This window comes from Heterodontus francisci, chromosome 38, assembly GCF_036365525.1.
Source record: "Heterodontus francisci isolate sHetFra1 chromosome 38, sHetFra1.hap1, whole genome shotgun sequence".
NCBI lineage: Eukaryota > Metazoa > Chordata > Chondrichthyes > Heterodontiformes > Heterodontidae > Heterodontus > Heterodontus francisci.
The window spans coordinates 45,671,437-45,687,044 of NC_090408.1; the positions used below are offsets into that span (position 1 = coordinate 45,671,437).

At 46.7% G+C, this 15,608-nt stretch overlaps 1 long non-coding RNA gene across 3 annotated transcripts in view; it reads left to right on the forward strand.

The window, feature by feature from the left end:
- Positions 1-15,608, forward strand: part of LOC137352617 (uncharacterized) — a 22,927-nt gene continuing 7,319 nt past the window's right edge. For all 3 annotated transcript variants that reach the window (XR_010969744.1, XR_010969743.1, XR_010969742.1), the window contains exons 1-2: positions 1-339; positions 10,632-10,738. This is a non-coding gene — a long non-coding RNA (uncharacterized lncRNA). The remainder of the gene's footprint in view (positions 340-10,631; positions 10,739-15,608) is intronic.

Genomic DNA, 15,608 nt, shown 5'->3' on the forward strand with positions numbered 1-15,608 from the left:
CCATTACTGGTTTAAAAGCTGGTTGGTTTTATGCTTCTGCTGTAAATACTGAGTTAATCCCACTCTTTGATTGTGATTGCTTTCTGCAATTCCACCTCTGTGATTCTTTCCCTCTGAATCCTTCACCAATGCTGGAATCTATTATAAAGGATGTGATAACTGGACAATGAGAAAATAATGGTAGGATTGGGCAGAGTCAACATGGATTTATGAAAGGGAAATCATGTTTGATAAACCTGTTGCAGTTTCTTAAGGATGTAACCAGCAGAATGGATAAGGGGAACCAGTGGATGTGTCTATTTGGATTTTCAGAAGGCTTTCAATAAGGTCCCACATGAGGTTAGTAAATAACATTAGAGCACATGGGATTGGGGGTACTATACTGGCATGGATTGAGAATTGGTTAACAGACAGAAAACACAGAGTAGTAATAAACGGGCCATTCTCAGGTTGGCAGGCTATGACTGGTGGGTTACCGCAAGGATCAGTGCTTGGTCCCCAGTTATTCACAATCTGTATCAATGATTTGGATGTGGGGACCAAATATAATATTTCCAAGTTTGCTGATGACACAAAACTAGGTGGGAATGTGAGTTGTGAGGAGGATGCAAAGAGGCTTCAAGAAGATTTAGACAGGCTAAGGGAGTGGGCAAGAACATGACAGATGGAATATAATGTGGAAAAATGTGAAGTTATCCACTTTGGTAGGAAAAAAAGAAATGCAGAGAATTTCCTAAACAGAGTGACTCCTGACAACGCAGAGCATGCACAGAGCAATTGCAGACATCATCAGTGCGTGCGAATATTTGCCAGCTTGCCAGTATCAACGCAGACATGCGTGGGCTGACATCACCCCTCAATCACCACAATCGCCAGCTCCATTCCCTCTCACAGTACCTCGTTCCCTCCCACCAGCCCCGCTTCAATTGCTGCTTTCAATTTCCTGCTGCACCTTTGCCTCACCACTGCCTTCGGCTCCCGCCTTCATCGTTTCCCCTCCTCGGCCACTTGCTTCCGCCCTCGTCACGAGCCCCTTGCCCAATTGCTCCCTGCCATGCTGCCCGACGAAATGGTGGGGGGTGGGGAAGCAGGGAACGGGCAGCCAGGCGGGGTGGCCAGTTGCAAGGGCAGGAGCGAGTGGCTGAGGGAAGGTAGCGATGAGGTGGGGAGTGAGCAGACGGGCGTGGGAGGCAGCAGTGAAGAGAAGTGCGATAGCAGGAGGGAGCGGGGTATTGTTGGGGATGGGATGGAGGCGGCGATTTCAGTCATTGAGGAGGTTTGGGTTAATTTGTTTTTTGTGATAAATTAAGCAGCGCCATCTTTATTACTGGCAGCTGCCTGAGACATCACAGACAGTGACATTTCAGTGGATGAGGCTGCATTTGCGCACGTGCCAGAACTGTGCCTCCTAGTGGTTGTGTTGTCCGCAAACGCAGCCTTTCTTAAATGGTGAGAGATTGATGTACACAGGGACCTGGGGGTCCTAGTTCATGTCACTGAAAGCTAACATGCAGGTGCAGCAAGCAATTAGGAAGGCTAATGGTCAGTTGACTTTTATTGCAAGAGGATTTGAGTGCAGGAGTAAAGATGTCTTGCTACAATTGTACAGAAACTTGGTGAGACTGCACCTGGAGTATTGTGTACAGTTTTGGTCTCGTCATCTAAGGTAGGATATACTTGCCATAGAGGGAGTGCAACGGAGTTCACCAGACTAATCCCTGGGATGGCAGGATTGTTTGATGAGGAGATATTGAGGAAACTGGGCCTGTATTCTCTAGGGTTTCAAATAATGAGTAGTGATCTCATTGAAACATACAAACGTCTTACCGGGCTCAACATGGTAGATGCAGGAAGGATGTTTCCCCTGGCTGGGGAGTCTAGAACCAGGGGACAGAGTCTCAGAATAAGAGGCAGACCATTTAGGACTGAGCTGAGGAGGAATTTCTTCATTCAGAGGGTGATGAATTTTTTAAATTATTATTCATTCATGGGATGTGGACGTCGCTGGCTAGGCCAGCATTTATTGTCTTTGGAATTCTCAGTTACTGAGTACATTTAAGACAGAGGTCAATAGATTTCTATATATTAAAGATATCAAGGGATATGGGGACAGTGTGAGAAAATGGTTTTAAGCTGGAAGATCAGCCATGATATAGTTGAATAGCAGAGCAGGTTTGAGGGGCCGAATGGCCTACTCCTGCTTCTATTTCCTATGTCCTATGTCCTCACTTCCCTCTCTCTCGCTCTGATTCCTTCACTCTCAGTGCATTGAGAGGACCTGAAAGGTGTTGTAAATGCAAGTTTTCTTTCTTAAACAATTACAAAGATATGCCAGTTGATGCAGGTGCCACTAAGAATCACATCCTTCCACCAACCAACACATACTGGAGACTTCAGGCTTGGTTTATGTAATGGGTGATGTGGAGCAGCTAATATGATTTTTTTATTTGCTCATGGGATGTGGGCGTCACTGGCCAGGCCAGCATTTATTGCACATCCTTAGTTGCCCTTGAGATGGTGGTGGTGAGCTGACTTCTTGAACCGCTGTAGTGCATGTGGGGTAGGTACACCCACAATGCTGTTAGGGAGGGAGTTCTAGGATTTTGACCCAGCAACAGTGAAGGAACGGCGATATAGTTCCAAGTCAGGATGGTGTGTGACTTGGAGGGGAACTTGCAGGTGGTGGTGTTCCCATGTATTTGCTGCCCTTGTCCTTCTAGGTGGTAAAGGTCACAGGTTTGGAAGGTGCTGTCTAAGGAGCCTTGGTGCATTGCTGCAGTGCATCTTGTAGATGATACACACTGCTGCCACTGTGCGTCGGTGGTGGAGGGAGTGAATGTTTGTAGATGGGGTGCCAATCAAGCGGGCTGCTTTGTTTTGGATGGTGTCGAGCTTCTTGAGTGTTGTTGGAGCTGCACCCATCCAGGCAAGTGGAGAGTATTCCATCACACTCCTAACTTGTGCCTTGTAGATGGAGGACAGGCTTTGGGGAGTCAGGAGGTGAGTTACTCACCGCAGGATTCCTAGCCTCTGACCTGCTCTTGTAGCCACGGTATTTATATGGCTATTCCAGTTCAGTTTCTAGTCAATGGTAGCCCCTAGGATGTTGATAGTGGGGGATTCAGCAATGGTAATGCCATTGAATGTCAAGGGGAGATGGTTAGATTCTCTCTTGTTGGAGATGGTCATTGCCTGGCACTTGTGTGGCACGAATGTTACTTGCCACTTATCAGCCCAAGTCTGGATATTGTCCAGGTCTTGCTGCATTTCTACACAGACTGCTTCAGTATCTGAGGAGTCACAAATGGTGTGGAACATTGTGCAATCATCAGCGAACATCCCCACTTCTGACCTTATGATTGAAGGAAGGTCATTGATGAAGCAGCTGAAGATGGTTGGGCCTAGGACACTATCCTGAGGAACTCCTGCAGTGATATCCTGGAGCTCAGATGATTGACCTCCAACAACCACAACCATCTTCCTTTGTGATAGTTATAACTCCAGCCAGCAGAGGGTTTCCCCCCTGATTCCCATTAATCTCAGTTTTGCTAGGGCTCCTTGATGCCATACTCGCTAGGCTTGTATCCGCTGGAATTTAGAAGAGTAAGAGGTGACTTGATTGAAACATAAGATCCTGAGGAGTCTTGACAGGGTGGATGTGGAAAGGATGTTTCCTCTTGTGGGAGAATCTAGAATTAGGGGTCACTGTTTAAAAATAAGGGGTCGCCCATTAAGACAGAGATGAGGAGAAATTTCTTCTTTCAGAGGGTCATATGTCTTTGGAATTCTCTTCCTCAAAAGGCGGTGGAAGCAGAGTCTTTGAATATTTTTAAGGCAGAGGTAGATAGATTCTTGATAAGCAAAGGGGTGAAACTTTATCGGGGGTAGGTGGAAATGTGGAGTAATCAGTTCAACCATGAACTTATTGAATGGCGGAGCAGGCTCGAAGGGCCAAGTGGCCTACTCCTGCTCCTAAATCATATGTTCATATATTCATAGAGTTATACAGCACAGAAACAGGCCCTTCGACCCATCGTGTCTGTGCCAGCCAATCTTTCCTCGTAAGACAGCCCACCCATTCCAGGTATTAGTCTAGTAAACCTTCTCTGTGCTGCCTCCAACATATTTACATCCTTCCTTAAATAAGGAGACCAATACTGTACACAGTACTCCAGATGTGGTCTCACCAATGCCCTGTATAACTGAACCATAACCTCCCTACTTTTGTATTCAATTCCCCTCGCGATAAACTATAACATTCTATTAGCTTTCCTAATTACTTGCTGTACCTGCATACTAACCTTTTGCGATTCATGCACTAGGACACCCAGATCCCTCTGCATCTCAGAGCTCTGCAATCTCTCACCATTTAGATAATATGCTTCTTTTTTATTCTTCCTGCCAAAATGGACAATTTCATATTTTCCCACATTATACTCCATTTGCCAGGTCTTTGTCCACTCACTTAACCTATCTATATCCCTTTGTAGCCTCCTTATGTCCTCTTCACAAGTTACTTTCCTACCTATCTTTGTGTCATCAGCAAATTTAACAACTATACCTTCCGTCCCTTCATCCAAGTCATTTGTATAAAGTGTAAAAGATTGAGGCCCAGCACTGATCCCTGTGGCACATCACTTGTTACATCTTGCCAACCAGAAAATGACCCATTTATGCCAACTCTCTGTTTCCTGTTAGCTAACCAATCTTCTATCCATGCCAATATGTTACCCCCTACACCATGAGTTTTTATTTTCTGCAATAACCTTTGATGTGGCACCTTATCAAATGCCTTCTGGAAATCTAAGTACAGTACATCCATCGGTTCCCCTTTATCCACAGCACATGTAACTCCCTCAAAGAACTCCAATAAGTTGGTTAAACATGATTTCCCTTTCACAAAACCATGTTGACTCTGCCTGATTACCTTGATTTTTTCTAAATGCCCTGCTATAATGTCTTTAGTAATAGCTTCTAACATTTTCTCTGAGGCAGATGTTAAGCTAACTGGCCTGTAGTTTCCTGCTTTCTGTCTCCCTCCCTTTTTGAATAAAGGAGTTACATCCACTCGGCACTTCTGGCTGAAGATTGTTACAATTGCTTCAGCCTTATCTTTCGCACTGATTTCCAGAGATACAGCACTGAAACAGGCCCTTCAGCCCACCGAGTCTGTGCCGAACATCAACCACCCATTTATACTAATCCTACACTAATCCCATATTCCTACCAAACATCCCCACCTGTCCCTATATTTCCCTACCACCTACCTATACGAGTGACAATTTATAATGGCCAATTTACCTATCAACCTGCAAGTCTTTTGGCTGTGGGAGGAAACCGGAGCACCCGGAGAAAACCCACGCAGACACAGGGAGAACTTGCAAACTCCACACAGGCAGTACCCGGAATTGAACCCGGGTCGCTGGAGCTGTGAGGCTGCGGTGCTAACCACTGCGCCGGGCTCCCCCATCATTGACGATGGGGATATTTGTGGAGCCTCCTCCTCCTGTTAGTTGTTTAATTGTCCACCACCATTCACGACTGGATGTGGCAGGACTGCAGAACTTAGATCTGATCCGTTGATTATGGGATCACTTAGCTCTGTCTATCGCATGCTGCTTACGCAGTTTGGCACGTAAGTAGTCCTGGGTTGTAGCTTCACCAGGTTGACACCTCATTTTGAGGTATGCCTGGTGCTGCTCCTGGCATGCCTTCCGACACTCTTCATTGAACTCTTCACTTAACTACTGTCAGCATGACTAATTTGCAGTAACTCACGCCTCTGTATCAGAAGTCATGTGTTCAAGTCTGGCTTCAGGACCTGACATGTAACCTAGGCTTTAACTCTTCTGTGGCTGGAACTCAGATCAAGTGTAAGTTCTGGGTTGTGTGTCCTTCAGTTTTTTTGGTTTTTGGTTGAATCTTAATGCTGGCTTCAGCCTAATGCCCCAACAGTGTTTGAGCTCTCCTGTGATTTGTGGAACTTCATGTTGGCTCAGGTATAATGCCAATATGGTGAAGGACTTGACATTTCAGCTATTTCTGCACCAAACACTAAGCTCCAAGCCAAGAGGTGATAATACTGTCAGAGTGACAGTCAATAAGAAGACAGGCCAATGGACCACACCTTCTTTGTGAAGCGGATCCTATTCAACTGCTGTGGATTCCAAGCTGGAGACATTTTCCTGCAACATTTCCCCAGCAGTGGATATTTTGATGTCAACTTTGAAAAGGTCACGGGATGCCTGAAACTTCTGAAGGCCTTCAAGGAAAGGAGAAACCAGGCACCAGTCTGTACCCTTACTGCAGAGCCGCTGTTGATGCTGCCATTGCAACAGAGCCACGGAGTGACGGTCCACATGTTCAACCCTCGTATCCCTGTTGTGGATGTGCTGACATTCCTTGCCAGGTTCATCGAGGTGGCTGGAAGCAGCAGTGAGATCAAGGACACATTCAGGATTTGGAGCAGCAAACAGCAGGTCAAGCTGACCATGAGAGTGGACTCCAAGGGAGCTATCCTCCACCCTCCCTCCAGCTTCACCATCGAAGGAAGTCGAGGCTACTTGGTCTACACAGGGCAGCCCAGAGTTTGTCACACCTGTGGCAAATCTGGACACGTGGTGACCAATTGGTGACCAACTGTTCAAAAACTGCAAACAGGAAGGCAAGCAGAGTAAATGCTGAAACCTGTGTGATGGGGCAGGCCACCTCTACAAGGCCTCCCAGTCTATCCTGTCCTCTATCACAGAGGTCTTAGATGACAGTATGCAGGAGACTCTGGACAAACTACTAACTCTGGACGAGCTGACAAAGGCCGTCAGGTCCTTTGTGATGAGTAAAACTCCTGGAAGCGATGGTTTACTGGCTGAGCTGTATTCAACCTTGTGAGATTGGATTGGCACAGATCTGCTGTAAGTATACGAGAGTATGCTCCTGGCCGGCAGCATGTCAGAATCCATGAGGAAAGGCATCATCACCCTCATCTACAAGCGGAAGGGGGAGAGGGCAGAAATCAGAAATTGGCGGCCCGTCTCACTGCTTAATGTTGACTACAAGATTCTGTCCAAGGTCATTACCAATCGGGTCAGGTCCGCTCTGGAGTTGGTGATTCACCCCGATCAGACCTGTACTGTACCCAGCAGGAAGATCTCCAATAGCCTTGCGCTACTCATGGATACGATTGCCTGTATACGGGACAGGAGGGTGGACACCTGCCTCATTAGCTTGGATCAGGAGAAGACTTTTGATAGGATATCGCACACCTACTTGATGGACATGCTTTCCAAAATGGGGTCTGGGGAGGGAATCCACAATTTTTTTTAGAATTAGAACATTACAGCGCAGTACAGGCCCTTCGGCCCTCGATGTTGCGCCGACCTGTGAAACCATCTGACCTACACTATTCCATTTTCATCCATATGTCTATCCAATGACCACTTAAATGCCCTTAAAGTTGGCGAGTCTACTACTGTTGCAGGCAGGGCGTTCCACGCCCCTACTACTCTCTGAGTAAAGAAACTACCTCTGACATCTGTCCTATATCTATCACCCCTCAACTTAAAGCTATGTCCCCTCGTGTTTGCCATCACCATCCGAGGAAAAAGACTCTCACTATCCACCCTATCTAACCCTCTGATTATCTTATATGTCTCCATTAAGTCACCTCTCAGCCTCCTTCTTTCCAACGGAAACAACCTCAAGTCCCTCAGCCTTTCCTCGTAAGACCTTCCCTCCATACCAGGCAACATCCTAGTAAATCTCCTCTGCACCCTTTCCAAAGCTTCCACATCCTTCCTATAATGCGGTGACCAGAACTGCACGCAATACTCCAGGTGCAGTCTCACCAGAGTTTTGTACAGCTGCAGCATGACCTCGTGGCTCCGAAACTCGATCCCCCTACTAATAAAAGCTAACACACCATATGCCTTCTTAACAGCCCTATTAACCTGGGTAGCAACCTTCAGGGATTTATGTACCTGGACACCAAGATCTCTCTGTTCATCTACACTACCAAGAATCTTCCCATTAGCCCAGTACTCTGCATTCCTGTTACTCCTTCCAAAGTGAATCACCTCACACTTTTCCGCATTAAACTCCATTTGCCATCTCTCAGCCCAGCTCTGCAGCCTATCTATGTCCCTCTGTACCCTACAACATCCTTCGGCACTATCCACAACTCCACCGACCTTCGTGTCATCCGCAAATTTACTAACCCACCCTTCTACACCCTCTTCCAGGTCATTTATAAAAATGACAAACAGCAGTGGCCCCAAAACAGATCCTTGCGGTACACCACTAGTAACTAAACTCCAGGATGAACATTTGCCATCAACCACCACCCTCTGTCTTCTTTCAGCTAGCCAATTTCTGATCCAAAGCTCTAAATCACCTTCAACCCCATACTTCCGTATTTTCTGCAATAGCCTACCGTGGGGAACCTTATCAAACGCCTTACTGAAATCCATATACACCACATCCACTGCTTTACCCTCATCCACCTGTTTGGTCACCTTCTCGAAAAACTCAATAAGGTTTGTGAGACACGACCTACCCTTCACAAAACCGTGCTGACTATCGCTAATGAACTTATTCTTTTCAAGATGATTATAAATCCTGTCTCTTATAACCTTTTCCAACATTTTACCCACAACCGAAGTAAGGACACGCAGTAGCTGCTCCTTGAATAAGCTCCACATTTCGATTGTGCCCATCCCCTGCAGTTTCCTTCCCCATCCTACGCATCCTAAATCTTGCCTAATCGCATCATAATTTCCTTTCCCCCAGCTATAATTCTTGCCCTGCGGTATATACCTGTCCCTGCCCATCGCTAAGGTAAACCTAACCGAATTGTGATCACTATCACCAAAGTGCTCACCTACATCTAAATCGGATCCAACTGCTCTCCACAAACTTCATTAGCACAATCTCAATCAATGGGTGGGAATTGGAAAGCTTTCCAATCAATTCTGGAGTCAGGCAGGGCTGTCCTCTTTTCCCTGTCTTGTTCATGTGTTGTATTGAACCTTATGCTGAGTGCATCAGGAATGATGTGGGCATAAGAGGGGTGACAATCCCAGGCAGCGGAGGCACTCAGGTCAAAGCCTCCCTGTATTATGGATGAGGTCACCATCTTCTGCTTGATCAGTGGTCCGTTCACAGGCTGATGAGCATCTGCGACCAGTTCGAACTGGCCTCGGGAGCCAAAGTTAACCACAGCAAGAGCGAGGCCATGTTCTTTGGGAACTGGGCCGACCGATCCTTTGTCCCCTTCACTGTCAGGTCAACTACTGGGGCTGGGGCATGTGCCAAAAACTGGAAGGAGCGAGCAGCTATGATGAAATAGAAACTGGGCATTTGGGAGCGGCGTTCTCTCTCCATTGCAGGTAAGAACCTGGTCAGCAGGTGTGAGGCGCTCTCTGTGTTGCTGTATGTGGCGCAGGTCTGGCCCAGACCCCACCCCTGTGCCGTGGCAGTCACCCAAACCATCTTCCGCTTTATCTGGAGATCGAAAATGGACCGTGTCCGCAGGGACATCATTTACAAATCTCTGGATAAAAGGGGGAAAAACATATGCAACTTCACCATCATCCTAATGGCTGCCTTTGTGTGCGGTTGCATCAAGCTGTGTGTAGAACCTTGGTACGCAAACACCAATTGTCACTACATGCTGAGGTTCTATCTGTCCCCGGTGTTGTGAAGGACGTGCCTGGTCACATTGCCGCGGAACGCTCCATCCAGTTAGACCGTGCTGGACCACCTGCCCCTCATGGAAATGTTTGTACAGAAAAATACCTTTGACCACAAATCCATCAGGCAGGTCGGCACGGAATGTCCTCGAAGCCCTACGGGAAAAGGAGATGGTGGATCCTATCGGATGGTTCCCCGAGCAAACCGCCAAAGTCATTTGCTAGAACTTTCAAACAAGCACCAAGACGTAGCTTGGGTGGTGGTGAGATCCTTCCTGCACGCCTGGAGTCTCACGGCTTCCGCACACTCCCCTCGAGATGGCTGCGGTGGGGAGGAGCCCGTTGCCCACCTCCTTCTGGAATGTGCCTTTGCAAAGAAGTTCTAGACAGAGAAGCAGTGGTTTTTGTCGAGGTTCATCCCAAGCAGCTCTGTAACACAGGAGTCTGTGCTCTACGAGCTGTTCCCAGGGACTCACACCGAGACAAACATCAAATGCTGCTGGAGGACTATCAACTCAATGAAAGACGCTCTTTGGTCTGCCTGAAACCTGCTGGTCTTCCACTTCAAGGCGTTGTCCACAAAAGAGTGTTGCAGACTGGGACATTCCAAGGTCCAGGACTGTGTGCTCAGGATGCGTTAAAGCTTGGGGCAGCTGCCGCAAAGGCTCAATGGGGAAAGGCCACTGTGTAAGGACCTCTCGCTATAGTATACCGAGGGGCTGGAACCCGTGTAAAACCCCTCGGGCTGTATGTTTGACATGAAAGGTATATTGTAAATATAACTGTACGTGTAGCTAGGCACTTCAGTGTGCCACATACTGTATTGAAATAAATTGAACAGTATTGCACTTCATATAATGTCAAATTTGAACTGTCATGTCATTTATGTTTACAAATTTTATGATTCAAGTATATTTTTGGAAAAAATCTGCTTTGTTCTGGTAGATACTAAAGATTCAAAGACCATAAAGCAGTGCACCTGGGACAACATTCCTCTCTTAATGAATACAACCAAAGAACAGATTAACACACCATTCACCTTAATATTCCTGGTGAGTTTTTGCTGTGTGCAAAATCGCTGCTCTTTTGATAGTAATTAATTGAGTGTAAATCCTTCCTTTTCTTTTAACCTCTGATTGTTCATCCTCCAAGTCACAAACCATTCCTTCTGTTGATGAATGGACCGTGAGAGACAGCTACAAGGTTATGAATTAGAGTGCTACAGTGGAAGTTTGGTAACTGAGGAAGTTCAGTAAGGAGGGAGCGAGGAGCTCCTTTCATTTCCTATCTGTCCTCAGAGTGAGGGGAGCCCAGAGCTTCCAAAGAGCACAGCTGACTAGGAGAAGACTCGGAGGGCGGAGTTCCGGACCGGTAAGTATAAAAAAGTTACCTCCGGTAAAAAAAAAACTGGAAGTGACGTCACAGGAAAGCTGTGACCTGATTGGCTGGTAGGGAATTTTTTTTTTACTGAATTTGAAAATAAAACATTGATAAAAATTGATTAAAACCCTAATTAACTAATTAATAAGTAGAGCAACTAAACCAGAGGGAGGAGATTACTGTATTTAGTTAGCATTTAATATTTATAGTAGGAATCTAGCACTAGGGACCATATAGTTATAACAATTTAGTAAGGATTTAATAAGTATTTATTTATCTCAAATTAATTTATTAATTAGTGCTAGAAATGTCAGTTGGAGGGGTGAAGTGCTTCACCTGTGAGATGTGGGAGGTCCGTGATGCTTCCAGCGTTCCGGACGACTACATCTGCAGGAAGTGTACCCAGTTGCAGCTCCTCACAGACTGCATGGATCGGTTGGAGCGGCAACTGGATGCACTTAGGAGCATGCAGGTGGCAGAAAGCGTCATAGACAGGAGTTTTAGAGAAGTGGTTACACCCAAGGTGCAGGCAGATAGATGGGTGACCGCTAGAAGGGGCAGGCAGTCAGTGCAGGAATCCCCTGTGGCTATCCCCCTCTCTAACAAATATACCGTTTTGGATACTGTTGAGGGGGATGGCCTATCAGGGGAAAACAGCAGCAGCCAGAGCAGTGGCACCACAGCTGGCACTGTTGTTCAGCAGGGAGGGACAAAGTGCAGAAGAGCAATAGTTATAGGGGACTCCATAGTCAGGGGCACAGATAGGCGCTTCTGTGGACGTGAAAGAGATTCCAGGATGGTATGTTGCCTCTCTGGTGCCATGGTCAAGGATGTCTCTGAACGGACAGGGGACATCTGAAGGGGGAGGGTGAACAGCCAGACGTTGTGGTACACATCGGTACCAATGACATAGGCAGGAAGAATGACGAGGTCCTGCAGGGGGAGTTTAGGGAGTTACGTAGAAAGTTAAAGGGCAGGACCTCTAGGGTTGTAATCTCTGGATTACTCCCTGTGCCACGTGCCAGTGAGGCTATAAATAGGAAGATAGTGCAGCTAAACACATGGCTGAGCAGCTGGTGTAGAAGGGAGGGTTTCAGATATCTGGACCATTGGGATCTCTTCAGGGACAGATGGGACCTGTACAAGAAGGACGGGTTGCATCTAAACTGGAGGGGCACAAATATCCTGGCTGCGAGGTTTGCTAGCATCACTCGGGAGGGTTTAAACTAGTGTGGCAGGGGGGTGGGAACCAGAGCAGTAGGACAGCAAGTGAAATAAATGAAGGGGAACGAGTAAATGAGGCCAGTAAGACTAAGAGGAAGAGCAGGCAGGGAGATGTTGCTGAGAACAGCGGGACTGGTGGTCTGAAGTGCATTTGTTTCAATGCGAGAAGTATAACAGGTAAGGCAGATGAACTTAGAACTTGGATTAGTACTTGGAAATATGATGTTGTTGCTATTACAGAGACTTGGTTGAGGGAAGGACAGGATTGGCAGCTAAATGTTCCGGGATTTAGAAGCTTCGGGTGGGATAGAGGGGGATGTAAAAGGGGTGGGGGAGTTGCATTACTGGTTAAGGAGAACATCACAGCTGCACTGCGGGAGGACACCTCAGAGGGGTCGTGCAGCGAGGCAATATGGGTGGAGCTCAGGAATAGGAAGGATGCAGTCACGATGTTGGGAGTTTACTACAGGCCTCCCAACAGCCAGCGGGAGGTAGAGGAGCAGATATGTAGACAGATTTTGGAAAGATGTAAAGGTAACAGGGTTGTAGTGGGGGGTGATTTTAACGTCCCCTATATTGACTGGGGCTCACTTAGTGCTAGGGGCTTGGATGGAGCAGAATTTGTGAGGAGCATCCAGGAGGGCTTCTTTAAACAGTATGTAGATAGTCCAACTAGGGATGGGACCGTACTGGACCTGGTATTGGGGAATGAGCCCGGCCAGGAGTTCGAAGTTTCAGTAGGGGAACATTTCGGGAACAGTGACCATAATTCCATAAGTTTTAAGGTACTTATGGATAAGGATAAGAGTAGTCCTCGGGTGAAGGTGCTAAATTGGGGAAGGCTAATTATAACAATATTAGGCAGGAACTGAAGAATTTAGATTGGGGGCGGCTGTTTGAGGGTAAATCAACATGACATGTGGGAGTCTTTCAAATGTTAGTTGGTTAGAATCCAGGACCAGCATGTTCCTGTGAGGAAGAAGGATAAGTTTGGCAAGTTTCAGGAACCTTGGATAACGCGGGATATTGTGAGCCTAGTCAAAAAGAAAAAGGAAGCATTCATAAGGGCTGGAAGGCTAGGAACAGACAAATCCCTTGAGGAATCTAAAGACAGTAGAAAGGAACTTAAGCAAGGAGTCAGGAGGGCTAAAAGGGGTCATGAAAAGTCATTGGCAAACAGGATTAAGGATAATCCCAAGGCTTTTTATACATATATAAAAAGCAAGAGGGTAACTAGGGAAAGGGTTGGCCCGCTCAAGGACAGGGAAGGGAATCTATGTGTGGAGCCAGAGGAAATGGGCGAGGTACTAAATGAGTACTTTGCATCAGTATTCACCAAAGAGAAGGACTTGGTGGATGATGAGCCTAGGGAAGGGAGTGTAGATAGTCTCCATCATCTCATTATCAAAAAGGAGGTGGTGTTGGGTGTCTTGCAAAGCATTAAATTAGATAAGTCCCCAGGGCCTGATGGGATCTACCCCAGAATACTAAGGGAGGCAAGGGAAGAAATTGCTGGGGCCTTGACAGAAATCTTTGCTTCCTCATTGGCTACAGGTGAGGTCCCAGAGGACTGGAGAATAGCCAATATTGTTCCTTTGTTTAAGAAGGGTAGCAAGGATAATCCAGGAAATTATAGGCCGGTGAGCCTTACGTCAGTGGTAGGGAAATTATTGGAGAGGATTCTTTGGGACAGGATTTACTCCCATTTGGAAACAAATGAACTTATTAGCGAGAGGCAGCATGGTTTTGTGAAGGGGAGGTCGTGTCTCACTAATTTGATTGAGTTTTTTGAGGAAGTGACAAAGATGATTGATGAAGGAAGGGCAGTGGATGTTATCTATATGGACTTCAGTAAAGCCTTTGACAAGGTCCCTCGTGGCAGACTGGTACAAAAAGGTGAAGTCACACGGGATCAGAGGTGAGCTGGCAAGATGGATACAGAACTGGCTCCATCATAGAAGACAGAGGGTAGCAGTGGAAGGGTGCTTTTCTGAATGGAGGGCTGTGACTAGTGGTGTTCCGCAGGGATCAGTGCTGGGACCTTTGCTCTCTGTAGTATATATAAATGATTTGGACGAAAATGTAGCTAGTCTGATTAGTAAGTTTGCGGACGACACAAAAGTTGGCAGAGTTGCGGATAGTGATGAGGATTGTCAGAGGATACAGCAGGATATAGATCGGTTGGAGACTTGGGCGGAGAAATGGCAGATGGAGTTTAATCCGGACAAATGTGAGGTAATGCATTTTGGAAGGTCTAATGCAGGTGGGAAGTATACAGTAAATGGCAGAACCCTTAGGAGCATAGACAGGCAGAGAGATCTGGGCGTACAGGTCCACAGGTCACTGCAAGTGGCAACGCAGGTATATAAGGTAGTCAAGGCGGCATACGGCATGCTTGCCTTCATCAGTCGGGGCATAGAGTATAAAAATTGGCAAGTCATGCTGCAGCTGTACAGAACTTTAGTTAGGCTACACTTAGAATATTGCGTGCAATTCTGGTCGCCACACTACCAGGACGTGGAGGCTTTGGAGAGGGTACAGAAGAGGTTTACCAGGATGTTGCCTGGTCTGGAGGGCATTAGCTATGAGGAGAGGTTGGATAAACTCGGATTGTTTTCACTGGAACGACGGAGGTGGAGGGGCGACATGATAGAGGTTTATAAAGTTATGGCCGGCATAGACAGAGTGGATAGTCAGAAGCTTTTTCCCAGGGTGGAAGAGTCAGTTACTAGGGGACATAGGTTTAAGGTGAGAGGGGCAAAGTTTAGAGGGGATGTGCGAGGCAAGTTCTTTACACAGAGGGTGGTGAGTGCCTGGAACTTGCTGCCAGGGGAGGTGGTGGAAGCAGGTACGATAGCGACGTTTAAGAGGCATCTTGACAAATACATGAATAGGAAGGGAATAGAGGGATACGGTCCCCGGAAGTGCAGAAGGTTTTAGGTTAGGCAGGCATCAAGATCGGCGCAGGCTTGGAGGGCCGAATGGCCTGTTCCTGTGCTGTATTGTTCTTTGTTCTTTTAATGGAGACCGAGATGTCTGGAACAGAAGCAATTCCCACACACAAACGTTATAGAATATTTTTCAACTCATGTGAAGTGAAATGGCTGCATTTATTAACATTTATTAACAGAACCCCAATGTCAAAGCTGTAATTGCAGAGTTTAGGGTCCCGTACATTTGAGACACTGTCATTCTCACTGTCCAAACCCTCTTCCGTTTAGCACTGCAGAAACTGAAATGATATCTAAAAGTGACTGAGCCCAGAACAAGTCCAGCTTTACTCGAATGACTATAGGATTTCCTTCTGTTAGCCATAAT